This window comes from Moschus berezovskii, chromosome 26 (assembly GCF_049115385.1).
Source record: "Moschus berezovskii isolate FMDL1 chromosome 26, NW_MosBer_1.0, whole genome shotgun sequence".
NCBI classification, from domain to species: Eukaryota; Metazoa; Chordata; class Mammalia; order Artiodactyla; family Moschidae; genus Moschus; species Moschus berezovskii.
Genome location: NC_142485.1, coordinates 8,468,501 through 8,495,544, shown reverse-complemented (window position 1 = coordinate 8,495,544; position 27,044 = coordinate 8,468,501). Strand labels below are relative to the sequence as shown.

Sequence of the window (27,044 nt, the reverse complement as noted above, 5' to 3'; positions counted from 1 at the left end):
CTCCTTCCAACGATCATCCAGGACTGATCTCCTTTAGGATGGACTGGTTGGATCTCCTTGCAGTCCGAGGGACTCTCCAGAGTCTTCTCCAACACCACAGTTCAAAAGCATCAGTTCTTTGGCGATCAGCTTTCTTCACAGTCCAACTCTCACATCCATACACTGCTCAGGGCCTGGATTTGATTCCTGGTTGAGGAATTAAGATCCCGAAAACAAAGATCATGGCATCTGGTCCCATCACTTCATGGGAAATAGATGGAAAAACAGTGGAAACAGTGTCAGACTTTATTTCTGGGGGCTCCAAAATCACTGCAGATGCTGATTGCAGCCAGGAAATTAAAAGACGCTTACTCCTTGGAAGGAAAGTTATGAACAACCTAGATAGTATATTAAAAAGCAGAGACATTACTTTACCAACCAAGGTCCGTCTAGTCAAGGCTATGGTTTTTCCCGTGGTCATGTATGGATGTGAGAGTTGGACTGTGAAGAAAGCTGATCGCCGAAGAATTGATGCTTTTGAACTGTGGTGTTGGAGAAGACTCTTGAGAGTCCCTTGGACTGCAAGGAGATCCAACCAGTCCATTCTAAAGGAGATCAATCCTGGGTGTTCATTGGAAGGACTGATGCTGAAGCTGAAACTGCAATACTTTGGCCACCTCATGCGACGAGTTGACTCACTGGAAAAGACTCTGATGCTGGGAAAGGTTGGGGGTGGGAGGAGAAGGGGACGACCTAGAATGAGATGGCTGGATGGCATCACCGACTCTGTGGACATGAGTTTGAGTGAACTCCAGGAGTTGGTGTTGGACAGGGAGGCCTGGTGTGCTGTGGGGTCGCGCAGAGTCGGACACAACTGAGCAACTGAACTGAACTGAAGCCATTGGCCCAGCAAGCATGACCCCCCCACCAAAAAAAAGATGATTAAGATGGTGAATTTTATGTTATGTGTATATTACTACAGTTGAAGATAAATTTTATTTATTTTTTAATTGGAGGCTAGTTACTTTACAATATTGTAGTGGTTTTTGCCATACATTGACATGAATCAGCCATGGGTGTCCATGTGTCCCCCATCCTGAACCCCCTCCCACCTCCCTCCCCATCCCATCCCTCAGGGTCATCCCAGCGCACCGGCCCTGAACGCCCTGCCTCATGCATCAAACCTGGACTGGCTATCTGTTTCACATATGATGATATACATGTTTCAATACTATTCTCTCAAATCATCCCACCCTCGCCCTCTCCCACAGAGTCTAAAGTCTGTTCTTTACATCTGTGTCTCTCTTGCTGTCTCGCATATAGGGTCATTGTTACCGTCTTTCTAAATTCCATATATATGCGTTAGTATACTGTATTGGTGTAAAAGATAAATTTTATTTCTACATACCAGCAACAATTAGAGATGAAAATGTATATAGTTATTATCAAAATATGAGATAGTTAGGAGTAAACCTGACAAATAATGTGCAAGATGTGTTTATTGAATACAAAACACTGCCAAGAATATTAAAGAAAGCCTAAGAAAATAGAAAGATACAGCTTCTGGATTGGAAAACTCAATATTGTTAAGATGTCAATTATCCCCAGATTGATTTATAGATTCAGTGTACTTGAACTCATAATCCGAGCAGGATTCATTTCTACAAACTGACAAGCAGATCCTAAAATCCTCTTGGAACTACAAAAGATGTAGAAGTACCATACAGCTTTGAAAATGAACAGAGTTGAAGGTGTTTTACTGTCTGACTTTATGACTTTCCAAGTTTTCTCCCACAACACACATCAGTACTGACAGCTACCATACTATCCCATCGGTCTGCTGTGAGAGTTTAAAGTCGCTGTAGTCATAGCACTAAAATTGTCTGCATTATATAATAAGCACACTTGGTGGTGGTGTTATTATTGTGGTATGTTAATGTGCGTTTTCCCTGAGACCAGCGTTTTTAAAAAATACATTTATTGGCCATTTGAGTTTTCTGTGGAGTATTCTGTTCTAATCTTTTGCCTGTTTTTCTATTGCATTACTTGCATCTCTCTTAATTCTTCGTATTTTCCAGGTCCTGCTACATGTCAGTTATATATGTTGCATATTGTCTCCCCTAGTTTTTAATCTTGTCATTTCACTTTTCTTAGTGGTGTCTCTAGATGAACAGAAGTTCCTGTTATAAAATGTGTATGTATATGTGTGTGTATATATACATTTATATAAATTACATAAATCTTTTATTTTTGTCATTTGTGTGGTGATAGTTTTCTCGCTTGTCTTTCTTCTAATCTTGCAAAAGAAATACTTTCAAATTGAGAATATTTGCTATAGTTTTTGAAGATACTTTTAATAAGAATGAGGAACTTCCCTTCTATTTCCACATTGCTAAGACTCTTTATTACCCAATGCTGGATTTTGTCAAATGCCTGTTCTGCAACTAACGACATTGTCATTAATTTTTTTCCTTTAACCTGTGAAGGCAGTGAATGGCAGCGGCTGTTTTTCCAATGTTAAATCCACTTTGCATCCTGGAACAGATTCAACTTGGTCGTGATATATTATCTTTTTATAAATATCAGGATTTTTTTGCATAAGTAAATTGTTTAGGATTTGTGTGATTATGTCCACAAGTGAATCCGATCTATCATTTTCCTGTCTTGAATTCTTCTTTCATATTTTGGTATCAAAGTTGTGCTTGTCTCATGAAACGAGAAAGGATAGCTGCTTCTTTTTCTATTCTCTAGATAGTTTTGTAAGGTAAAATTATTTGTTCTGAAACATTTGGAAAAATTCACCAGTAAAAAAATTAACCAGTAAAACCATCCAGAACTAGTTTTTCTTTGTGGAAGAATGTTTGCATACTAAGTTATATATAATATATAATGTATATCCCATATGTCATGGCTAAAACCTGGTGCAGCCAAATAAATATATACCAAAAAAAGAAGTAATATCATTTGGGAGTGTTATGACAGTATGTATTCTGTAAGTCCCCAGATGATGGTGTTAGAAGGACACCAAAGAAAATGAATCCAAGACCCCCCCTGGTGGTCCACTGGTTAAGAATCACCTGCCAATGCAGGGGGCACAGATTCGATCCCTGGTCTGGAAAGATCCTACGTGCCACTAGGCAACTAAGCCGATGCGCTGCAGCTACTGAAGCCCGTATACTGCGACAGAAGAAACCCTCTCAGTGAGAAGCCCGTGCACTGCAACTGGAGAGTAGCCCCCGCTCGCCGCGACTAGAGAAAACCTGCACCAGAAGCAGAGACCCAGCACAGTCAGAAATAAACAACTAGACATGCTTTTTGAAAAATGCAAATTCAGAATAAGTATCCATCTTGTCAGGGTGGATTCCCGCCTGCTTTGTAACTGAGGATGTCCCAGGGTATGTAATCAACCTACTACCAAGTGGCAACTGATATCCTTGGGGGGTGGTACCATACTGGGATGCGAAGGATTGCTGCCACTGGCATGTCAGGCAATCAGCAGTGGCAATTAGCCCATGATACACAAGGCTGGCTCTGATGAGGGCAAGTCCTTATTGATGAGGTTTTGCACAACTTCTGTCTTGACACCATTCTACTGCTTTATTCACGAGTAAGCACTGAAATGGTCAGAAAAGGAAGTTGACCAGCATTCGTAAAGTGAGTTGTCTTGCTAAGCTGATTTTTATGAGCCTTCTTCACAGTGGAGGACCCTTGGTAAGCATTTATCTGGGCACTAATTAGTTGCATCCTTTGGGCCCAAAGCTCCTTGCCAGCAAGCTTTCCACCATGGTCATTCCAAGTCACTGGTCATCCAGTCAAGACACTAGCCTTTGCCTAGGAATCCATGTGGGGTCTTAGTTCAGGCTAATCTCTTCTGCTGGATAGAGCAGATGCGGAGATGTGTTGCTTAATGTTCAGCGCCTGGGAGGATTTTTCTGCCTCCTTGTCCTTCAAGACAACTCTGAGAGGGCTTCCGTCATAAGCACCATCTCGCAATCAGGCTCAAAATGGTCTCTCCCCGGTCAGTGACACGACAGAGTCCACAGTCAAGCAGGGACCAGAGTATAACATGAGCAGACATACAGCAAACGTGATCCATCTGCTCTCGAAACAATTATCTTTCAGGACCTGTTCAGGCATAGCCCTTATTATACACACGTATTCCTTTTTTTGATGCAGCACCTCTGGGCAGGAGTAATGTAACAGCTATTTGGACCAGCTAACACCTGGTCCATGTAAGGCAGCGTAGGTTACATGCTGTCTAATGGCCCATTTGCAAGCCAAAAGCTGTTTCTTTTTTTTTTTTAAGAAAAAGTTAAATTTTATGATAAAAACATAATTTTAAAGAAGAGCTGTTTCTTAAAACACAAGCACTTGGCTTACTCTAAGAATCTGAGACATTTCCTTGTGCCTGCACGTTACTTGTTACTAAGTCGCTCTGTTGTTCCAGACACTTTGATGAGGAAAGGCTGGGAGTTGGAAACCATCAGCTACATGTGCCTGGTTCTAAACCAGGTGTAGTTAGGACCTCTGCAGGCCAGGATGCTTTTAGTATTCTTCATGATCTGGCATTGTCTGCTTCTGGAAACTCATCTCCTGATCTCTGTTACTTTCATCCTTCCTCCAACCACATGAAGCTACTTGGGCATTTAAAAATGGACTTTAGGACTTCCCTGGCAATCCAGTGGTTAAGATTCCGAGCAGAGGTTAAGACGGCAGTGGGAGCAGGTTCAATCCCTGATCAGGGAACTAAGATCCTACAAGCCACACAGCACAGCCAAGATAAATCAATAACACGGATTTTAGAAGGACCCTTGAAATTCCTTCAGAAAAAAAATTGTCTTAAATTAGTTTGCCAGTGTTGATAAATCCTTGGTTAAGGAAAATAAAAGGTTTGAGCACAATGCCAGTGATATTGCTTACTGTCTTTTGAAAGAAACTTTTCTGTTGTGAAATATACCAAACAAGCACTATAATAGAAAAATCATATAAAACATAAGTGCAATTTACAGACTAATGATGGGATGAACATCAGCAGCACATGGCTCCCTCTGCCTCTCCTTCTCCCACACACACCCCCCTAAACACACTCAGGTGAATAAAGAGAATATATACTGTATTTTGATGTTTTCCTCCTTTTCCTCCTCCCCAAACTCCAAGTGACTACTGTTCCTGCCTCTACGTTTCCTCTTTCTGGACCTTCTGTTACTTAGGTTTTGGACTCATTGGACAGATTCTGTTACTTTCTCACCTAGTCTGTTTCTCTAACTTGTGTGCTTTTTTGTTTTTTGATTTTATATCTTGCCTCTCAGGATTACATTCTGGTTACTCATACCCAGGCAGAATACTCCAAAAGTGATATGTCCTTCTCAGAGTATCATCTTTAGATGTACGTGAATTCCACTGGCCCCTCATTTATGAAGTTCATTTTTTAAAAACAACTTTGTTGAGATATAATTCACATGCTGATTAATTTACCCATTCAAAGTGTACGATTCAACAACTGCAGAAATAATAATTACAAAGTATACAGTTCAGCAGTTTTAATTCTCGTGTCCAAATTATCAATTTTTTTCTTTTCTCGCTTACACCTTTGACATTACATCTAAGAAACCATTATTCCTTCATCCAAGGTCATAAAGAGTTATTCCTATGTTTCATTGTAAGAGTTTTATCATTTTGGCTTTTCCATTCAGGTGTTGGATCTATTTGGGTCATTCTGTGTGTGCAGTGTGAACTAGGGCTTCAGCTGTATTCTTCTGCATGCAAATACCCAGCTTTCCTAGTACATTTGATTGAAAAGACAAATTGTTTTAGCTCTCATCCAAATTCAATTGACCATAAATGTAAAGGTTTCTTTCTGGACTGTCAGTCCTACTCAATGGATCTATACGTCTGCCTGTAAACCATTACTATGCCATCTTGATGATGGAAGTTTTGTAATAAGTTTTTAAGTTGGAAATTATGAGTCCTCCAACTTTGTTTTTCTTTTTGAAGATTATTTTGATTCTTACAGGTTTTTTGACTTCTATGTGTATTTTAGGATCAGCTTGTCAATTTCCATAAAGAATCCAGGTGGAATTTTGGCCAGATTAAGTTGAATCTGCAGAGCAATGTGGAGAATCTTGCCATCTTAACAATATTAAACCTTTCTATCTGTGAACATGGAAGGTCTTTCCATTTATGAGATTTTATTAAATATCTTTCAACAATGTTTCATGGTTTTCAACATACATATCTTCTTTTGTTAAACTTCTGTGTATTTTGTTCTTTTTGATGGTATTGTTGAATGGAATTGTTAATTACAGTTTTTGCAATGTTCATTGCTATTTATAAAAATACAATTTATGTTTATATATTGATCTTGTATCCTGCAAACTTGCTGACCCCATGTATTACCTCTCATAGTTTTTAATTCCTTAGTATTTTCTATATACAAGGTCATGTCATCTGTTTTACTTCTTTTCCAACCTGGGTGCCTTTTATTTCTTTGATGTCTGATTGCCCTAGCTAGAAACTTCAATATAGTGTGAAATAGATGTGGTGAGAACATACATCCTTGTCTTGCTGCTGATGTTTGTGGGGATGGCATCCAGGTTTTAAACATTAAGTATGACATATTGTCACCTTGCTTATTTAATTTATATGCAGAGTACATCATGAGGAACGCTGGGCTGGAAGAAGCACAAGCTGGAATCAAGATTGCTGGGAGAAATATCAATAACCTCAGATATGCAGATGACACTACCCTTATGGCAGAAAGTGAAGAGGAACTCAAAAGCCTCTTGATGAAAGTGAAAGAGGAGAGTGAAAAGGTTGGCTTGAAGCTCAACATTCAGAAAACAAAGATCATGGCATCTGGTCCCATCACTTCATGGGAAATAGATGGAAAAACAGTGGAAACAGTGTCAGACTTTATTTCTGGGGGCTCCAAAATCACTGCAGATGCTGATTGCAGCCATGAAATTAAAAGACGCTTGCTCCTTGGAAGGAAAGTTATGACCAACCTTGATAGTATATTAAAAAGCAGAGACATTACTTTGCCAACCAAGGTCCGTCTAGTCAAGGCTATGGTTTTTCCCGTGGTCATGTATGGATGTGAGAGTTGGACTGTGAAGAAAGCTGATCGCCGAAGAATTGATGCTTTTGAACTGTGGTGTTGGAGAAGACTCTTGAGAGTCCCTTATACTGCAAGGAGATCCAACCAGTCCATTCTAGAGGAGATCAATCCTGGATGTTCATTGGAGGGACTGATGCTAAAGCTGAAGCTGCAGTACTTTGGCCACCTCATGCGACGAGTTGACTCACTGGAAAAGACTCTGATGCTGGGAAAGGTTGGGGGCGGGAGGAGAAGGGGACGACGGAGAATGAGATGGCTGGATGGCATCACCGACTCTGTGGACATGAGTTTGAGTGTACTCCGGGAGTTGGTGTTGGACAGGGAGGCCTGGTGTGCTGTGATTCATGGGGTCGCGGAGAGTCGGACACGACTGAGTGACTGAACTGACTGAACTGAACTGATGACAGCTGTGAGTTTTTATGGATGTGCTGTACCAGGTTGAGGAGGTTCCTTTCTACTCTTATTTTGTTGAGCATTTTCATCATGAAAGGGTACTAGGTTTTGTCAGAGTCTTTGCATCTGTTGGGATGATCAGATGGTTTTTGCCCTAACTTTGCTACTTTGGTATATTATGTTACTTGATTTCCATATTTTACACCAACCTAGAATTCCTAGAGTAAGTCCCACTTGGTCATGGTATATGATCCTTTTTACATGTTGCTGGATTCAGTTTGGTGGTATTTTGCTGAGGCTTTTTACTTATATATTCATAAGGGCTTTTCATCGAGTTTGTTTGGTCTTTTGCCCTGCTTTCTTATGATATCTTTGTCTGATTTTGGAATCAGGGTAGCGCTGGTCCACACTGAGTGATATGGGAAGTGTTGCATTCTATTCTACATTATGGAAGCATTTGTAAAGGATTTGTATAACTCTTTAAATGTTTGGTGGTGGTGGTTTGGTCTCTCAAGTCATGTCCGCATCTTGAGACCCCATGGACTGTACATATAGCCCACCAGGCTCCTCTGTCGTTGGGATTTTCCAGGCAAGAATACCCATTCCCTGCTCCAGGGGATCTTCCCAACCCAGGAATCGAACCCTGGTCTCCTGCATTTGCAGGCAGATTCTTTAGAGTCTGAGCTATGAGAGAATCCCAAATATTTGGTAACTTTCACCAATACAGTCATCTGGGCCTGAGATTTTCTTTGTGGGAAGTTTTAAAACTACTAATTCAGTCTCTAAGTTTGTCATTCAGATTTTCTTTTTTTTTTTTTTATCTGGCCAGTTTGAGTACTTTTTGTCTTTCTAGAATTTTGTCCATGTTATCTGGCTATCTAACTTAGATGCACACAGCTGTTCACAGTTCAGTTCAGTTCAGTTCAGTTCAGTCGCTCAGTCATGTCCGACTCTCCGCGACCCCATGAATCACAGCGCCAGGCTTCCCTGTCCATCACCAACTCCCAGAGTTCACTCAAACTCATGTCCACAGAGTCGGTGATGCCATCCAGCCATCTCATTCTCGGTCGTCCCCTTCTCCTCCCGCCCCCAACCTTTCCCAGCATCAGAGTCTTTTCCAGTGAGTCAACTCGTCGCATGAGGTGGCCAAAGTATTGCAGTTTCAGCTTTAGCATCAGTCCTTCCAATGAACACTCAGGATTGATCTCCTTTAGAATGGACTGGTTGGATCTCCTTGCAGTACAAGGGACTCTCCAGAGTCTTCTCCAGCACCACAGTTCAAAAGCATCAATTCTTCGGCGATCAGCTTTCTTCATAGTCCAACTCTCACATCCATACATGACCACGGGAAAAACCATAGCCTTGACTAGACGGACCTTGGTTGGCAAAGTAATGTCTCTGGTTTTAAATATACCATCAAGGCTGTTTACAGTATTCCCTTCTAATCCTTTCTCCCCACCCCACCCCTGTAGAGTTGGAGTGACGTCCTTTTTTCATTCCTGATCTTAGTAATTTGAGTGTTCTCTGTTTTTCATTCCATAGTTTGGCTAAAGGTTTATCAGTTTTTGCTGATCTTTAATTCTTTTTCAATTTATCTGTTTATTATATTTATTTACTTAATTATTTTTATTTTGGCGGCACTGGATCTTCTTTGTGGTGTCTGGGCTTCCTGGCCCCAAAATGCATGGGATCTTAGTTCCCCGGCCAGGGACCGAACCTGCGTCCTCTGCCTTGGAAGGCAGATTTTTAACCACTGGACCACAGAGGAAGTCTCCCTGCTGATCTTTTTGTTTGAGTTAATTAATGTATTTTTGGCTGCTCTCAGCCCTTGTTGCGTGCGGGCTTTCTCTAGTTGCGGCAAGCAGGGAATACTCTGTTACTGCGCTCGGGCTTCTCATTGCAGTGGCTTCTCTTGTTGCAAAGCCTGGGCTCCAGTAGCTGTGGCGCGCTGGCTCCAGTAGTTGTGAGACAGGGGCTTCAGCTGCTCCGCAGTGTGTGGAATCCCCCCAGGCCAGAGATGGAACCGTGTCCCCTGCATTGGCAGGTCGACTCCTGTCCACTGGACCACCAGGGAAGTCTCCACTGCTGATCTTCTGAAGAACCAATCTTTGGCTCAGTCGATTTCCTCTCTTGTTTTTTCTATCCTCTGTTGCATTTATTTCCACTCTGGCCTTCGTTATTTCCCTCCTTCTGCTTGTTTTGGGTTTCTTTTTCTCTCTCCTCTTTCTAATTTCTAAAGTTGTAAGGCTAAGTTGCTGATTTGAGATCTCTCTTTTTAAAAAAAAATACAGATGTTTCATTTGTGACATTCATTTTGACCCCCCTGAGCAAGTTATTGTCTGGTTTCACTGCCGTAGAGTTACAGATCTTTTCCTTGTAACTAACAATCTCTGGGAGACACTCCATAAGGTTTTATGGTGAAGTAAACAGTAGTCCTGGAGAAGGAAATGGCGACCCACTCCAGTAATCTTGCCTGGAGAATCCCATGGACAGAGGAGCCTGGGGGGCTACAGTCCATGGGGTCGCAAAGAGTCAGACATGACTGAAGCAACTTAGCACGCACTTAGCAAACAGCAGTCCATATTTTTAAGGTACAAGCTATCAGTTAAAAGTTTCCATCTGCTTTAATGTCTAGTATTGTAAATCATATGGAACCTCATCTTGGGAGTAAATTTTTTTTTCTAGCACCAATCATTTGAGTAGAGCTTCTTAATTAGGTTCGATGGCTCAAGTGATAAAGAATCTGCCTGCAGTGCAAGAGACACAGGGAGCTGCTCTGGAGGAGGAAATGACAACCCTCTGCAGTATTCTTGCCTAGAAAATTCCATGGACAGAGGAGCCTGGCATTGCAAAGAGTGAACACACATGCACACATTCAGCTATGAGATAGACTATAGCCCGAGCGTTCTTTTTTTTTTAATATTTATTTATTTACTTGGCTGTGCTGGGTTTTAGTTGTGGCAATCAGGATCTTAGTTGTGGCATGCGGGATCTAATAGTTCCCTGAGCAGGAATCAAACCAAAGGGCCCCTGCATTGGGAGTGTGACATCTTAGCCACTGGACCACCAGGGAAAAAAGCATCTGTGCTTTTTTGTGAGCATTTGTGAGTAACTTGACAAAAGTTGCCCTTCCCACTGCTCCTTTCTAAATGCCAAGGGGAGAAGAAATTTTGCACAGAGATCACGACTCCCCTTCCAGGGTATTATGGAATCAAGACCCTCATGAGCACATTTCTCCCCTCTGGAGGTACCATGTCAGGGTGTGTCAGCTCTCTTGAGTCAGGCCTTTCTGAAGTTCTCCATCAGCACAATCCCCATTGTCCCTAGGAAGCCACTTACTCTGAAGGAAGGGGAACCTGAACCCAAACACAGGCTAAACTATCATGGTGGCAATGTACCAAGGAACAGTGTCATATGGACGAGGCTGGACACGTCCCCTCACGAGTCATCCAGGCCCTGGGGGAGAGTCTGAGGAGCTAAGGCTGAGTACTTAGATGTGAAATAAAGAGCCTGCACCTGGAAGACCCAGGCAGAGAGTGGATGCTGCAGTAATGGAAATGGGGTCTCTAACCTCCATCAGAGTCTCTGGTCCGTTCCCCAATATGCTGGATGACTTTGAGTGTTCAAGGGAAGTGGCATTATATGTTTACTGAACTGGTGAAGTGGGTCATTCCAGTTGCTCTGTCTGGGATTTGGGTTTTTTTTTGCGGGGGGGAGATGCATTTATCTTTGGCCGCACCGGGTCTTCGTTGCTGCGTGCAGGCTTTCCCTCGCTGGGGTGAGCAGCCTCCCGAGTTGCAGAGCACAGGCTTCTCTTTACTGTGGCCTATCGTGTGGCACACAGGTTCTGGGTGTGTGGGCTTCAGTCGTCGCAGCATGCGGATTCAGTAGTTGGGGACGTGCCCTCAGTACCTGTGGGCTTACTTGAGCCACGTGGGGTCTTAGTTTCCGGACCAGGGATCAAATCCATGTCCCCTGCATGGGCAGGCAGATTCTTAACCCCTGGACGACCAGGGAAGTTCCTGGGTTTTTATTTTTAATGTGGCTACTTTCATTGATTTATGTTACATGGTGTACGTTGAAAAGGATTCACTTCTTAAAGTAAGATAGAATTCTGAAAGAAATTCTGCTCCTTTTGTTTTACGTTCATTCATAAACAAGCAGATAGGACTGTCTGGTTTAGATCTTCATATTTAAGCAACCCTTAACCTTAAGCAACCTTTTAACTTTTTTAGAGTCAAGATCGTTTGATGACTAAGGAACACAGGTTTCCGGCAATAAAGTAAGCCAGAGGCTCTGCAAAACGTTTAAGAAACTAACAAAAATATGAAAATGTCTCTTTGAAATAAATGAATGCCTCTGAAGAATTCAAGGGGAATTCCTCTGATGCCAGGAACAAACCAGCACGGAAGTTCGTAGGAGGAAGGATGTGAGGTTCAAATCTGCTGCGTAAGGGCCCAGGGCACCTAGTACTGGGCGTGCGGTCTGTGTGGGGTGCAGAGTCCCCTACCCCAGGACTCAGCCAAGGCAAGCCTTTGAGTGAGGAGAATACACCCCTAGAAAGACAGATAGCAACTAAGGTGGGTTCCACGTTACCTTTATACTGAAGCTTTTTTTTTTTTTTTTTTAAAGAAAGAAAAAGCCTCCATTGACACTTCGTGGCCCCTAGCTTCTTTTTGAGGACTCCTGGCCCGACTGTCACTCTTTGCACAGGCCAGAAAACCATCAGCTGAAAATTGTACAGTGGGCCAAATCTGTAGTGCTCCCTACATCTGGCAGAAGCGAATGTAACGTTCTCTCAGCCTAGGCCTGGAAGGAATCTGGCGGAGAAATTTTAACAAAGATAAGCCAACAACCTCAAATCACAAAGCACACAAGGAAACAAGCCATCGCCAGCAAGACTGGGCAAAATAAATAAACCAGGCCTACAAAGACTCCAGGTATAGGAATCAGACAGGAGCCAGGCAAAATGCAGCACACCCAGTTGAATGGGAATTTCAAATAAGTCATGAATACCATTTAAGTTATATTCCCTGCAATATTTGAGATATACTAAAAATATGCTGCTGCTGCTGCTGCTGCTGCTGCTAAGTCGCTTCAGTCGTGTCTGACTCTGTGCAACCCCATAGACGGCAGCCCACCAGGCTCCCCCGTCCCTGGGATTTTCCAGGCAAGAACCTGAAATTCAAATTTAACGTGGCAGTCTGTGATTTTAATTGTTAAATTCAGCAGCCTCAGATGTAGACTATAAAGTTTAAAAAAAGTCTAATATATTTAAGAAATAAGGAAAATTGGAAAGAGGCATGATGAGTGGAGAACATCAGAAGTGACCAAGTAGATATGGAAAGGGAACAAGTGAACTTTCTAGAAAGGAAAAATCGAGACTCAAAAATAAACACTAGATGGGACAATTGGGACTAAGTGCAAGGGTGCTGCAGCATCCTTTGATGTGCACAGAAAAAGTTGGATTAATGGGTCCACAGAGGGGTGGATTTTTGATAAAGCAAGGACAGTTAAATGTTAACTGTAGAATGTAGGTGGAGGGTATATGGGAGTTTAGTGTAAAATTCTTTTAACATCTGTTCTTTGGAAATTATCATAATAAAGTATTAGGTAAAAACAGAAAACTTAGGCAGCTTAATAGACAAAGTTGGAACACTGAACTAGAAGACGACGCTGGAGAAATTTCAAAGAACACAGCCCAGAAACAAAAGAGATCAAGACTATGAAAGCCTGGTTAAGATTTATGCTGGAAGTGAGAAATAGCCATCCATCCTAGCAGAGTTCCAGAAGGAGGTAATGGAAAGTGGGAGAGGGAATATTCATGGTAACCATGGCTGAGAACTTTCCATAACTGGTGAAGGACAGTGATCACATAGGCAGGAATCCCAATAACTTCCAAGAAGGATAAGTAAAAAGAAATATACTTTCTACTAAAGGAATTCCCAAAGGATGTGCTCCACAAAGAACAAAGATGATCCTGGAAAGATACGAGATGTGGGCAATTCTTTCTCATTTATGTTGTTGTTATTGTTCGGTTGCTAAGTCATGTTTGACTCTTTGCGACCCCATGGACGGCAGCACGCCAGGCTTCTGTCCTTCACTGTCTCCCTGAGTTTGCTCAAACTCATGTCCATTGAATCAGTGATGCCATCCAGCCATCTCATCCTCTGTCGTCCCCTTCTCCTCCTGCCTTCAGTCTTTCCCAGAATCAGGGTCTTTTCCAGTGAGTTGGCTCTTCGCATCAGGTGGCCAAAGGATTGGAGCTTCAGCTTCAGCATCAGTCCTTCCAATGAATATTCAGGGTTGATTTCCTTTAGGATTGACTGGTTTGATCTCTTTACTGTCCAAGAAACTCTCAAGAGTCTTCTCCAGCACCACAGTTCAAAAGCATCAATTCTTCAGCGCTCAGCCTTCTTTATGGTCCAACCCTCACATCCGTACATGACTACTGGAAAAACTATAGCTTTGACTATATGGACCTTTGTCAGACTCTGCTTTTTAATACACTGTCTAGGATTGCATAGTTTTACTGAAATATAGTTGATTTACAATGTTGTGTAAACTTCTACTGTACAGCAAAGCAATTCAGTTATATGCACATATACATTCTTTTTCGTATGCTTTTCCAATATGGTTTATCACAGGATATTGAATATAGCTCCCTGTGCTATGCAGAAGGGCCTTGTTGTTTATCCACCTATATATACTAGCTTGCATCTGCTAATCCCAAACTCCCAGCCCCTCCCCAAGCCCCCTCCCCATTGGCAACTACAAGTATGTTCTCTATTTCTGTGTATTTGTTTCTATTTTGTAGGTAAATTCATTTTTGTTTCATAGGTGAGGTGAGTCATATGTCATATTTTAGGTTCATATTGTTGGTGGTATCATATGGTGTTTGTCTCTCTTTGTCTGACTTACTTCACTTCGTATAGTAATCTCTGGTTCCCTCCATGCTGCTGCAGATGGCATCATTTCATCCTTTTCATGGTTGGGTACTATTCCATTGTACATATGTGCCGCATCTTCTTTATCCGTTCCTCTGGACCTTTGGGTTCTTTCCATGTCTTGGCTATTGAAAATAGTGCTACTATAAGCATTGAGATGCAAATATCTTTTTGAATTAACTTTTTTATTTTCTTTGGATATATACCCAGGAGTGGAAATGTTGAGTCATATGGTAGGTCTACTTTTAGTTTTCTGATCCTGTTTTCCATAGTGGCTGCTGCTGCTAAGTCACTTCAGTCGTGTCTGACTCTGTGACCCCATAGACGGAAGCCCACCAGGCTCCCCCGTCCCTGGGATTCTCCAGGCAAGAACACTGGAGTGGGTTGCCATTTCCTTCTCCAATGTGTGAAAGTGAAAAGTGAAAGTGAAGTCACTCAGTCGTGTCCGACCCTTAGCGACCCCACGGACTGCAGCCTACCAGGCTCCTCCATCCATGGGATTTTCATAGTGGCTGCACCAATCTACATTTCCACCAACAGTGTGAGAAGATTCCCTTTTCTCCAGATGAGGGTAATTCTAAACAAACATTGGTTGTTGCACATGCTAAGCCTCTTCAGTTGTGTCCGACTCTTTGAGATCCTGTGGACTGTAACCCACCAGGCTCCTCTGTCCATGGGATTCTCCAGGCAAGAGTGCTCTGTGGGTTGCCACGCCTTCCTTCAGGGCATCTTCCTGACCCAGGGAATCTCTTATGTCTCCTGCATTGGTAAGTGGGTTCTTTACCACCAGCACCACTTAATACAATTATTAGTATTAGGTGTATTAGTAATAGCCCAATAAATCAATCCTGGGTGTTCATTGGAGGGACTGATGCTAAAGCTGAAACTGCAATACTTTGGCCACCTCATGCGACGAGTTGACTCACTGGAAAAGACTCTGATGCTGGGAAAGGTTGGGGGCGGGAGGAGAAGGGGACGACAGAGAATGAGATGGCTGGATGGCATCACCGACTCTGTGGACATGAGTTTGAGTGAACTCCGGGAGTTGGTGATGGACAGGGAGGCCTGGCGTGCTGTGATTCATGGGGTCGCGGAGAGTCGGACACGACTGAGCGACTGAACTGAACTGAACTATTATTACAGTATTATTTGTGGGGCTTAAAAAATTGAGATAGAACAAACTGATCAGAACACACTAGCAATGTAAACCTTGAAGGGATTATTGGGCTTAAAAGATTATTTGGAAGTAATGATGTCAATTATCTTTAGATTTTCAAAAGTGAGGTAGGCAAGTTAAAATTCCAAGGGTAGCTAGTATAAGAAAAAAAAATTCACATCCTTAAACCAATAAAGATCAAAAAGTTTAAAGATTTTTCTTTAAACTTGATTTGTTCTTGCATATAAATAAATAGATCCAAATATATTAGTAATAATATAAGTAGATTGAATAATACAGGTGGTAATTATAGATTTCCAGACTGGCTGTATCCCTTCTCCCTAATTCACCATTCAGATAAGTCACTTCTGCCCGCATAAAAGAGAGTAAGGGAGGGGATGGAGAGAGGGGTTTGCTGTGTCAGAAGGCCCTCTGCAGTAAAACTGGAGGCATAAAACCCACAACTTTCATTACTCTCGGGTTCTAGACACAGTCCATTCTGTCTTCATGTTATTTCATAAAATTTAGTAAGATGTGAATTCAAAAATAAAGAGTAAGAGTTAACTACACATAAAGTTTTCTTAGAAATATATCAATATTAGTATATGGGAAAATGAAGCTCTTACGCAAAATAACAGGATGACTATGAAGTTGTGTAGCTCTATTCCTGCCCTCTATTTCTTTCAATTTTACTTAATAAACTCATTCTTCATTTTACTGAGCTTATTAATTTTTACTTAATAGATTCAATTTTTACAACTTCCAAGATAGTTTCATTTATGAGCAATCAACAATATTTTCAACTGTTAGTCGAAAATATTGTAATACTTTGTATTTTGTGTTACTAAGACCTGAATACAAAAATGTCTTCTGACTTATATGTTCTGGAAAAGACCAAAAGTATACATCTGGTTGATGCTCCAATATCCTCCACCCTCTCCACCCCAGTAGCAGTGGGGTTGGGGGAACTGAGCTCAGCTTAAGGGAGGCAGGGTCCAGTGTAAAGGTGTTCTCACCCTGTTCCAGGCTCCATTCAAGAAGAGACATCTTAAACCCTAAACAAAATGGAAGGACAACCTACAGACTAGGAAAAAATATTTGCAGATCATGTGACTGACAAGGGCTTCATTTCCAAAATATACACATGGCGCATAAAACTCAATAGTAAAAAAAACAGCCCAATCGAAAAATGGGCAGAAGACCTAAACAGACGTTTTTCCAAAGAAGACATACAGATGGTCAACAGGCACATGAAAAGATGCTCCACATCTCTAATATTAGAGAAATGTGAATCAAAGTTACAATGAGGTATCACCTCACCCTCATCCGAATGACCATCACCAGAAGTCTACAAATAGTAAATGCTGGAGAGGGTGTGGAGAAAAGGGAACCCTCCGGCACTGTTGGTGGGAATGCAAATTGGGGCAGCCACTATGGAGAACAGCATGGAGGTTCCTCAAAAGAACTAAAAACAGAGCTACCATATGATCCAGTGATCCCACTCCTGGGCGTCTAACCAGACAAAACTAATTCAAAAAGATACGTGAACCTCAATGTTAATAGCAGCACTATTCACAACAGCGAAGACGTGAAAGCAACCTAGGTATGCATTAGCATATGAATGGATAAAGAAGCTGTAGTACACACAACTCAGCCATGAGAAAGAATAATGCCATTGGCAGCAACATGGATGGCCTTAGAATATATCATACTACGTGATTCAGTCACTTAGTCAGACAGAGAAAGACAACTATCATATGAAATCACTTGTGTGTGGAATCTAAAAAAGAAACTTACACAAATGAACTTGTTTGCAAAAGAGAAACAGATTCACAGACACAGAGAACAATCTTTTGGTTACCAAAGGGGGAAGGGGAGAATAAAAAGAAAACAAAAAGAGAGAGAGGGCATCTTATTCCATGTGAGCTGGTGAGCCATGAGGAGGATCTGGACTGAAAATGTGTGGGAAGCTTCTTCCTTGAACTTCAGGGAGAAACCGTGGGAGCCAGACCCATTCCCTTCCTGCGCGTGTGACCAGGAAGCATTTTTACCAGGGGTCGTTCTGCCTGAAACATCTCCAAGGACCCCTCTGCCTCTGGACTTCATCAGCTAACCCAGTTAAGCTCTACATTACTTAAGTCAGTTGGAGTCCAGTTTTCTGTTCAGTTCAGTTCAGTCGCTCAGTTGTGTCCGACTCTTTGCGACCCCATGAATCACAGCACGCAGGCCTCCCTGTCCATCACCAACTCCCAGAGTTCACTCAAACTCACGTCCATCGAGTCGGTGATGCCATCCAGCCATCTCATTCTCTGTCGTCTCCTTCTCCTCCCGCCCCCAATCCTTCCCAGCATCAGAGTCTTTTCCAGTGAGTCAACTCGTCGCATGAGGTGGCCAAAGTATTGCAGTTTCAGCTTCAGCATCAGTCCTACCAATGAACACCCAGGATTGATCTTCTTTAGAATGGACTGGTTGGATCTCCTTGCAGTCCAAGGGACTCTCAAGAGTCTTCTCCGGAGCCAAAAGGCCCCTAACTTCTGTAATAATTAAGCCTTTGCACTAAAACGTTATTGAAGCAGTCTCCTATGAGGCCCACTTTCCCAGGTGGCGCTAGTGGTAAATAATCCGCCTGCAGTGCAGGAGAGATGGGTTTGATCCCTGGATTGGGAAGATCCCCTGGAGGAGGGCATGGCAACCCACTCCAGTATTCTTACCTGGAGAATCCCACGGACAGAGGAGCCTGGCGGGCTACAGTCCATAGGGTCGCAAAGATTTGGACGTGACTGAGACGACTTAGCATCCACACGCAAGAGAACATGCCCACTCCTTCATGGGTTTGGAAAACTTCACAAGAACTACTGAGTTGGCGTATTGATGAAAGGAGAATGAGCAACTTTCCCCTACATTTTCAAGTATGTGTGGGAATCGTTACTGTTGCAAACACTGGTAGCTGCGTATGCAATATCTGCTTCTCCTTCTTCCTTAGTAACAGAGCTCAATCACATTCTGTACAGCAAAATGTGCCCTTAAGATGACATGTTCCAGTTTTTTCTTGAATTGAGGGAAATTACGTCAACAAGATGCAAGCAGAAGTTATCAGGTAGGATTTGCTGGAAAGCTCCTCAGAAAAAAGGGTAGACTCTGATATGTACTGTTTTACCTCTTGCACCTTCTTGCTTTCTGGAATGCAGATATGAGGGTTGGAAATCCAGGAGCCATTTTGGACCATGAAGCAACCTTCAGAATGGAAACTGCGTGTTAAAGATGACAGGTCAAAAAGATTGAAGGAACTTGGGTGTTTGGTGATTGCGGAACCAGCCCAGGACTGCCTAACTCTGAACTTTCTTGACATGAAAAAGAAACAAACCTGAACCCTGTTTGATCTGCTTATTTGGATCTTTCCGGTATATACCATCAGAACCTAATTCTAATTAGTACATCATGTGCTGCCGTTAAGAACAGAAGCTCTGGGATCAGACAGACCTGAAGCTGAAAACCTGCTTTAGTAGCTAAGTGACCTAGGGGGCACGGAGTAGGCAATGGCACCTCACTGCTCTTGCCTGGAAAATCCCATGGACGGAGGAGCCTGGTAGGCTGCAGTCCATGGAGTCGCTAAGAGTCAGACACGACTGAGCTTCATTTTCACTTTTCACTTTAATGCACTGGAGAAGGAAATGGCAACCCACTCCCGTATTCTTGCCTGGAGAATCCCAGGGACGGGGGAGCCTGGTGGGCTGCCGTCTATGGGGTCACACAGAGTCGGACACGACTGAGGCGACTTAGCAGCAGCAGCAGCAGACTTGGGGGCAAGTTAATTAAAAGTCTCTAAGTCTCAGTTCTTCGTCTATAAAATGGGGCTAATGAATGGCACCTACATCCAGTGCTGTGACGATTCCACATGCTCAGTAGGATGCCTGGCACAGATGAACCATTCAGCACATGTCAGTAGTATACTCTATTAATTTCAAATACACAGGCTAGCTGAATCAAGCCATATGTATTACAGAAACCACCCCCCAAAATTTGGTGATCTACAACCTAAGCTAAGACGTTGAAACTTCCTGTTAATTTTTCTTTGTACCTTTTGTCATCTGCTCTCCTGTTCCGCAAACTTCTTTCACATTCTTTTCCACTTATACCTCTTCTCAAGAACTCTACCTGTTGGCATATGATATTGCCTTCTGCTTTATAGAAAAAAATTAAAATTACTCAGAGTGAAACCCCCAGATGTCCTGCTTCTGTACCAAGGAAATTCTTTCAACGGGGTTTCTTCTCCCTTCAGAAGCTGGTCATGCCGCCTGTGGTTTGGAGACAGTTCCTCTCGTCAACTCAGAGATGTTCACGCTCATCACACCCCAGCTCCTTCTCTTGCTTCTCCGTTATAGACAGGCGCAAATCTCAGCCATCTTACGAAATTGAGACAAAACCAAACACTGTCCCTCTTTGACCCTTAGTACCCTTTCCTTCTGCACCTCAAGGTCAAGCTGTTTATTAAGGGCGTGGTCTACATCGGTTATATTCACTGCGTTGCCTGCTCTTTGCTGAACATTTACTATGTGCAGAGTGATTTACACACACTTATCTCCAATCTTCAAATCAGTACCACAAAGTGGGGCCATCCCACCGCCCTTTTTTTTTCTGTAAGAGGTGCCTGGGGCTCAAAGAGATTTCAACATCTTGTTTCAGCTCAAAAAGCTAGGATTGGAGCCCAGGTCACTCTGAATACAAGTCATGTTATTTGCATTCTCTCCATGGTTCCCAAACTTGGCAGGGCATCAGCGTCATCCATACAGGTCCCACCCCAGATGTGCCAAACCATCATCTCCAGATGCAGAGCCAGGAATCTGGAACACCAGTCTCCTCTTGAATTTCCTCCCTTCCTTTCCTAGCTCTCCTTGCCTCTCGCTCTCTTCCCTGCGATGGGCCCACCTCTGGCCACATCCTAAATGTTGGCAACCCTCACCTTGGTTTCTAACCTCACCCTCTTCTCATGGCAAACGTCAGGCTTGAGTGAGCTCATTGCCATCAGTGGTTCTAATTGCTGTTTATGTGTTAATGCCTCCCAAACTGGTATTTCTAGCCTCACTCAGCCTCGCTCTTGGCTGATGGTTCTGTAAGTCTGTATATGAGAAGTTGCCAGTTGATTCTAACTTAGGTCCCTTAAATCTCAACAGGCCCACGATGGAATTTGTGATGTTTCTCAAACAACCTGCTCCCCGGTCTGGCTTCAGAAGTGCCTGAGTCAGCTCGGGCTGGGTGGCTTGGCCTACAGAAATATGTTTTCTTGCCATTCTGGAGGCTGGAAGTCGGAGTTCAGGGTGCTGCCATGGTTGGTTCCCGTGCGGGTCCTCTCCCTGCCTGGCTGTGCTCGCTTCATCTTTCCTCGGTGTGTGCCTGCGTTCTGCTTCTTATAAGGCCACCAATCTTGGATTAGGGCCCCACCCTTATGACCTCATTTAACCTTTTTTTTTTTTTTTTAAGTCACTTCAGTCGTGTCCGACTCTGTGTGACCCCATAGATGGAAGCCCACCAGGCTCCCCCATCCCTGGGATTCTCCAGGCAAGAACACTGGAGTGGGTTGCCATTTCCTTCTCCAATGTGTGAAAGTGAAAGTGAAAGTGAAGTCGCTCAGTCGGTTCCAACTCTTAGTGACCCCACAGACTGCAGCCTACCAGGCTCCTCCATCCATGGGATTTTCTAGGCAAGAGTACTGGAGTGGCTTGCCATTGCCTTCTCTGCATTTAACCTTAACCATCCCCTAAAGGCTCTGTCTCCAAATCGGGCCACATTGGAGGGCAGAGAGCATCAGTACAGGAATTCTGGGGGGACATAGACATTCCGTCCATAACAACAGGTCCTCCACCAGGCAGTCACTCAGGGGCCCAAGCTCAGAAGGATCTTGCACTTAGCATTTAATGTTCTGCATCAGCTGTTTTGAAATTCTTAATAACGTTACATCTTCAAATTTGTGTTCCGTAGGTGAAGTCCTGCAAGACAATGGAGCTCATGGATTGGTGCTCACTCACCATCCTGCATCACACCACCTCCCTTCCTTTACGGGACAGTTCTCAACCTCCCACTCCTGGCCACTCACACTGAGGGCTTCTGCTCCCCATCTCCTGTGACTCTGCACCCCTGTCCCCAGTGGGGAGATCCTGGGCACGAGTGCAGGGGGGATGGGCATGCTCACCGTGTGTATCAGGGCAAAGCAGTGGCCATCCCAGCACCAGGCTGGCAGCACCTGGACACATTCAGCGGGCAACTTGGCAGCTGTGTGAGCCTCTTGCCCACCCCTGTCCAGGTACCTAGTGCGTCGTGGCACAGAAGTAACCATATTCTAGTTATGCAGGTGGTTGACCTGTGGCTGGGTTGGGTCTGAGGTCTCAAGGGAAGGGGAGCTGCCTGGCTTGAGTTCCAGGGGTGCTGGTCACTGGCTGGCAGGAGTGTAACCTGGTTCTCTTTGCCTTGTCATCTGTACGGTATGACTTCCTCTGTGTGTATCCCTGTGCCCAAGAGACTGTGATGGTAAGCAGGAAATAAAGACCACAAGTTAAGGGAGACACCGTGGAAGAAAGGAAAGAGTTCTCCCTGCATGTTGAACTGGGGACCTGCCTTTTCATTTTTCGGCGAGCCCTGTAAATTATGTACCAAGCCTGCCTGCTCTGACTTTATCCTTCCGTCAGTCAGTGATTCCACCACTCTGATCATCCAAGCCGGAATTCTGGGAATCATCACTGGCTTTCCCCCTTTTCCTGTCCCCCTAGATATTTCTAGTGTCTTCATTTCCAAATGCCACTGACTTAGTTCAGATAAGTAAAAGAAATTTGGAATGATCCTGGTTTTGATTAAGCCACCTGTGATACTCATCCCCCATCATATAGGGAAGAAGGAAGGACTTTCCTGTCTGTCCAGCGGTTAAAACTCCACACTTTCAATGCAAGGGGCAAGCGTTCGATTCCTGGTCAGAGAACTAAGATCTCATATGCCAGTGGCACAGCCAAAGGGGGAAGAAAGAGGAAAAGAAACAACAGCTCGTGCTTAGTCCATCCTTTCTGTTGTCTGTGTTTGTGGAAAGGACATCAGTTGGGAAATAGTAAGAGGCAAGATCTGGGCCTCCCTGGTGGCTCAGTTGTAAAGAATTCGCCTGCCAGTGAAGGAGACACAGGTTCAATCCCTGGTCCGGGAAGATCCCACATTCTGTGAAGCAACTAAGCCCATGTGCCACAACTATCGAGCCTGTGCTCTGGAGCCCAGGGCCTGCAACTGCTGAAGTCCATGCGGCCTGGAGCCCCTGCTCCAGAGCAAGAGAAGCCCTAAAATGAAAGGCCCGAACACCGCAGCTAGAGAGTAGCCCCCGCTCACTGCAATTAGAGAAAGTCCTCGGGCAGCAACGAAGACTCAGCACGGCCAAAACAAATAAATAAAATTATTTTAAACATGTTTTAAAGGAGGTATGGTCTAAAAGCACTTACCTCCATTACACTTTTATGCCCACACCAGCCCATCATGAACCCTTGATTTCTTTTTTGTTTATATTTTAACATGGCCTGCTGGTTACTTCGGAGAAGGCTGGAGAATCCCAGGGACGGGGGAGCCTGTTGGGCTGCCGTCTATGGGGTCGCACAGAGTCGGACACGACTGACGCGACTTAGCAGCAGCAGCTAGTTACTTCTATCCTGATAAATCAGGAAAGGCCCCTGCCACCCTCTTCTTAATTCCCACACATCTTCCCTTTGGTGTATCTTACAGTCCTTGGGGCGAGCGCGTGACACGTATTCTGCAGACAGATCCACGGGTGTCTCTGTGGGTAAAAGAAAAGGAGAGAAACCGACAAGTAGTCAAGGGCTTAGCTCCCCTCATGGTTTGTTAGCACAAAATTACCTTCGATGTGGTTTTTCAATGGAGGAATCACCCAGGGATCAGCTCGGGCAGTGACTTGTATATCAGAGTTCCATGGCAGATTAAAAACTGCCGTGGGCACCTTATGTAGAAAAGGAATGTAACCCAAGGAATCAGGTGCTTACAAAATTGTGTGAGGGGTGAGAAAGGCAGGCTCTGAGTAGGACCTTTAGGGCTGATTCTTGGGATGACTCTGTAGGAGTGACCCTGCTTACTTTTGTTGTTCTCCTATCAGCTACGTCTGCTTGTTTCTGTTTTCTTAAGAGGCTTTATTGGAAGTGAACCTACATTCTTCCTGAGGCGGGCCTTGCTCATATAACCTAGAAACTCACAAATCGGTGCAGTCCAGGAGGTTCAAATCTCTGGGTTCACTTCAAGGACACCTGTGAACCTGCCCAGGCCGTCAAGGGTGTGTGTATCCAAACGGCCCCGCTCAGGACAGACAGTGTTGACATGTGGGACAGGTTGATTCTTTTCTGCAGGACCTTCTTGTGCCTTGCGGGAGGGTTCACAGCATCCCTGACTTCTGCCCACTGGATGTGTGAGAGCACATCCTCAGTCATGACCATCAGAAAGATCTCCAGGGGATTTCCCCAGTGGCCCAGTGGCTAAGAGTCTCCCTTGTGGTGCTGGGGACACCAGTTCGATCCCTGGCCAGGGAAGCAGGATCCCACATGGTGCGGGACGATTAAACCTGTGAGCAGCAACTCCTGAGCCTGTGCACCATGTCGAGAGAATCCCTGCACCGCAACAAAAGACCGCGAATGATGTAATCAAGATCCCATCTGCCGCGACTAAGACCCCACGCAGCCAAATAAATAAAATGCAATACTTTTTAAAAGTCTCCAGATGCCAAATGCCCCCTGGGCACAGAACAGCCCCTTAGTCAACAGCCACCGCTCCAGCCCATGGCAGTCTAACCTTGGTCCAGGGTTCAGGAACCTGTTGCTGTGCTGTGCTTAGTCGCTCAGTCATATGTGACCCTTTGCAACCCCATGGACTGTAGCCCGCCTGGTTCCTCTATGGGAGTTCTCCAGGCAAGAATACTGGAGTGTGTTGCCATGCCTCTTCTCTAGGAGATCTTCCCAACCCAGGGATCGAACCCAGGTCCACGGCATTGCAGGCAGATTCTTTACCATCTGAGCCACCAGGGAAGCTCAAGAATACTGGAATGAGTAGGCTATCCCTTCTCCAGGGGATCTTCCCAACTCAGGAATCGAATCAGGGTCTCCTGCCTGGCAGGCGGATTCTTTACCAGCTGAGCTACCAGGGAAGCCCGCTGGAAGCTTTTGCCATGTTGTTACTTCCTGGACAAGCTGCCTGGGCTGTGATGTGTGGATCAGCAGGACCGCTGCCATCCAGACCAGCCGACGCCCTGGCCCCTCTTCCCACTTACTCAGCTTCACATACATTTCTCGTGTGCAGCCGTCTCATGGGTGGAACCCAAAGAATACGAGACCCTATGCTGCCAGGGAGCCTGGGGTCAGGCGTGCTCAGCCTTCCTGTTTTTGCAGTAGGAGTAGGCACCCTACTCAAAGAGGCCGAAATAAGCCTGGAGAGACTCTATCCACCGTCTTCGCCACGACATCCCAACTTTTCGTCCTTGCCAAACAAGCCAGTAGAGACGCGAATGTTAACCTGTTGAAGTGTTTTATGGTTATGTCCATTATCAGGAAGATAAATTCTGGCACGAGATGTTTTATCACTTTATTGTCATCGTCATCAATCACATAAACATTAACAGTACTAGCCTGCAGTTTCACTGTATGTGTGTGAATTTATGTCTTGTCTCTCGAAGAAGCTGCAAGTTCTTTTTTTTTGGCAGGATCTTAGTTCCCCGATCAGGGATCAAACCTAGCCCCCCTGCAATGGAAGGGAGTCTTGACCACTGGATGGCCAGGGAAGTCTCTGCAAGTTCTTTAGAGTAGGACTGGGTGCTCCCCAAATGCGAGAGCATAGTTATGGGCACATTGTGGATGTTCCATAGGAATTAGTACAGATTCTTTTAAAGTAAGTTATCAGCAGAGATCGATTCAGGAGTGCTTCTAACCACTACTTTTCAACCAGAATCTAAGAGGCCCTTTGCTGTCTCTCAGGATTGCTTCATAATCTCCTAATGTTGAAACATTAAGGAACCTTTAGCACACCTATTGTTGGCATTGAATCTGAATTGAGAAACACCTTAAGAGTGTAAGAGTTTTTTTAATTTTTCATCTTAAATACATGCTGCTGTTACTCCATTTCTACCCACGATGGAGTAACAGGAACCAGAGCTACCCTTCTGCCTGAAACAACAGCAGCACACACACACACACAGCCAGAATGTATGACACTCTGCTTTTCAGGCCACTGGACATCAGGCCGTGGACAGTGATCCCTGAGAGAAGAAGCACATGAGCTGGACACTCAGTTGCCTTGGGCACTGAGCCAGTCCCAGGCTGGCACTGGGAGGAGGAACCTGGGAGAGAGCCCACAAGAGTCCCTGGTCAGGGAGATGGGGAAGCACTGCCCCCGGCAGGGGTACAGCCCTCAGGATGCAGACCCCCAGAGGAGAAAGCTACACACAGAGAGCGCGGCGGGCCTTCCTGAGCCTCAGCTGAGTCCCGAGCAGCTGTATCTGGGAGAAAATGATGTGAGGCCAGGAAAGCACCATCCAAGAGCACGAGAAGTGACAGGGCCGAGCTCACCCAGGACCCGCCCAGGGCTGTTGGCACCAGCCAGGATAGGAGCCTGCTGAGTCACGGGCACTGGCTGGAGCCATCAGCAGGGCCTCTGGTGGGAAGAGCGATTAGCCCTCGACAGAGCAGTGCTCGGGACTCTTCTAACAAAGCCTAAAAGCAACGCCCAAAAGGATCGCACCGTTTGCAACAAACTTAACTGCATCCCGGAGCAGAGTCCAGGAATATTACAGGAATTTCTGAATACCCAAGGAGGCAAAGTTCACAGTGTCTGACATTCAGTGAAAAACAAACACTGGTCATGCAAGGAAGGAAAATATGATCCATATTAAGGAGATCAATAAATCCAAACAGATGCAGAGCTGACATGGATGCCCGAATCAGCAGTAATTATATTAATAACTGCATTCCAGACATTCCAAAGTTAAGTAGAGACGTTTGTTAGCCTTCTTTCCTTCTTTGCCTCTTGGATAATTCGGTCCCCAAACCATTCATGGGGCCAAGAAAGGTAGTACCTGTGTAGGGAGCTGGGGCTGCTGCATGTCTGGTGTCAGAAGCCCTGGCAGGTGACAAGGACATTCACAGGGTGGGGTCAGTAACTGGAGACTGATTCCATGGCGACTCGGGGGTTTGTTCAGAAAGTAAATGAAGGGAGGAAAATGGAAATCAGCTTCCTCACTGTCAGAAAAGGGAGTTACAAAATGGGAAGGGAGAAAATAGGATGAATTCGAGGTATTGATGAGAACTCAAGTTGGATAACAAAATGAATGTAGATACGGATATATATCTGTGTGTGTGGTCGGACATACACACATATGGGAATATATAATAGGCTTCCCTGGTGGTTCAGACGGTGAAGAATCTGCCTGCAATGTGGG

General features: G+C 44.4%; 1 long non-coding RNA gene across 1 annotated transcript in view; it reads left to right on the top strand.

Moving 5' to 3' along the window:
* The window catches only part of LOC148773732 (uncharacterized), a 37,482-nt gene extending 11,894 nt beyond the window's left edge, over positions 1 to 25,588 (top strand). Inside the window, exons 2-3 of the long non-coding RNA XR_016036473.1 lie at positions 20,764 to 20,975; positions 21,569 to 25,588. This is a non-coding gene — a long non-coding RNA (uncharacterized LOC148773732). The remainder of the gene's footprint in view (positions 1 to 20,763; positions 20,976 to 21,568) is intronic.
* The last annotated feature ends 1,456 nt before the right edge of the window (positions 25,589 to 27,044 follow it).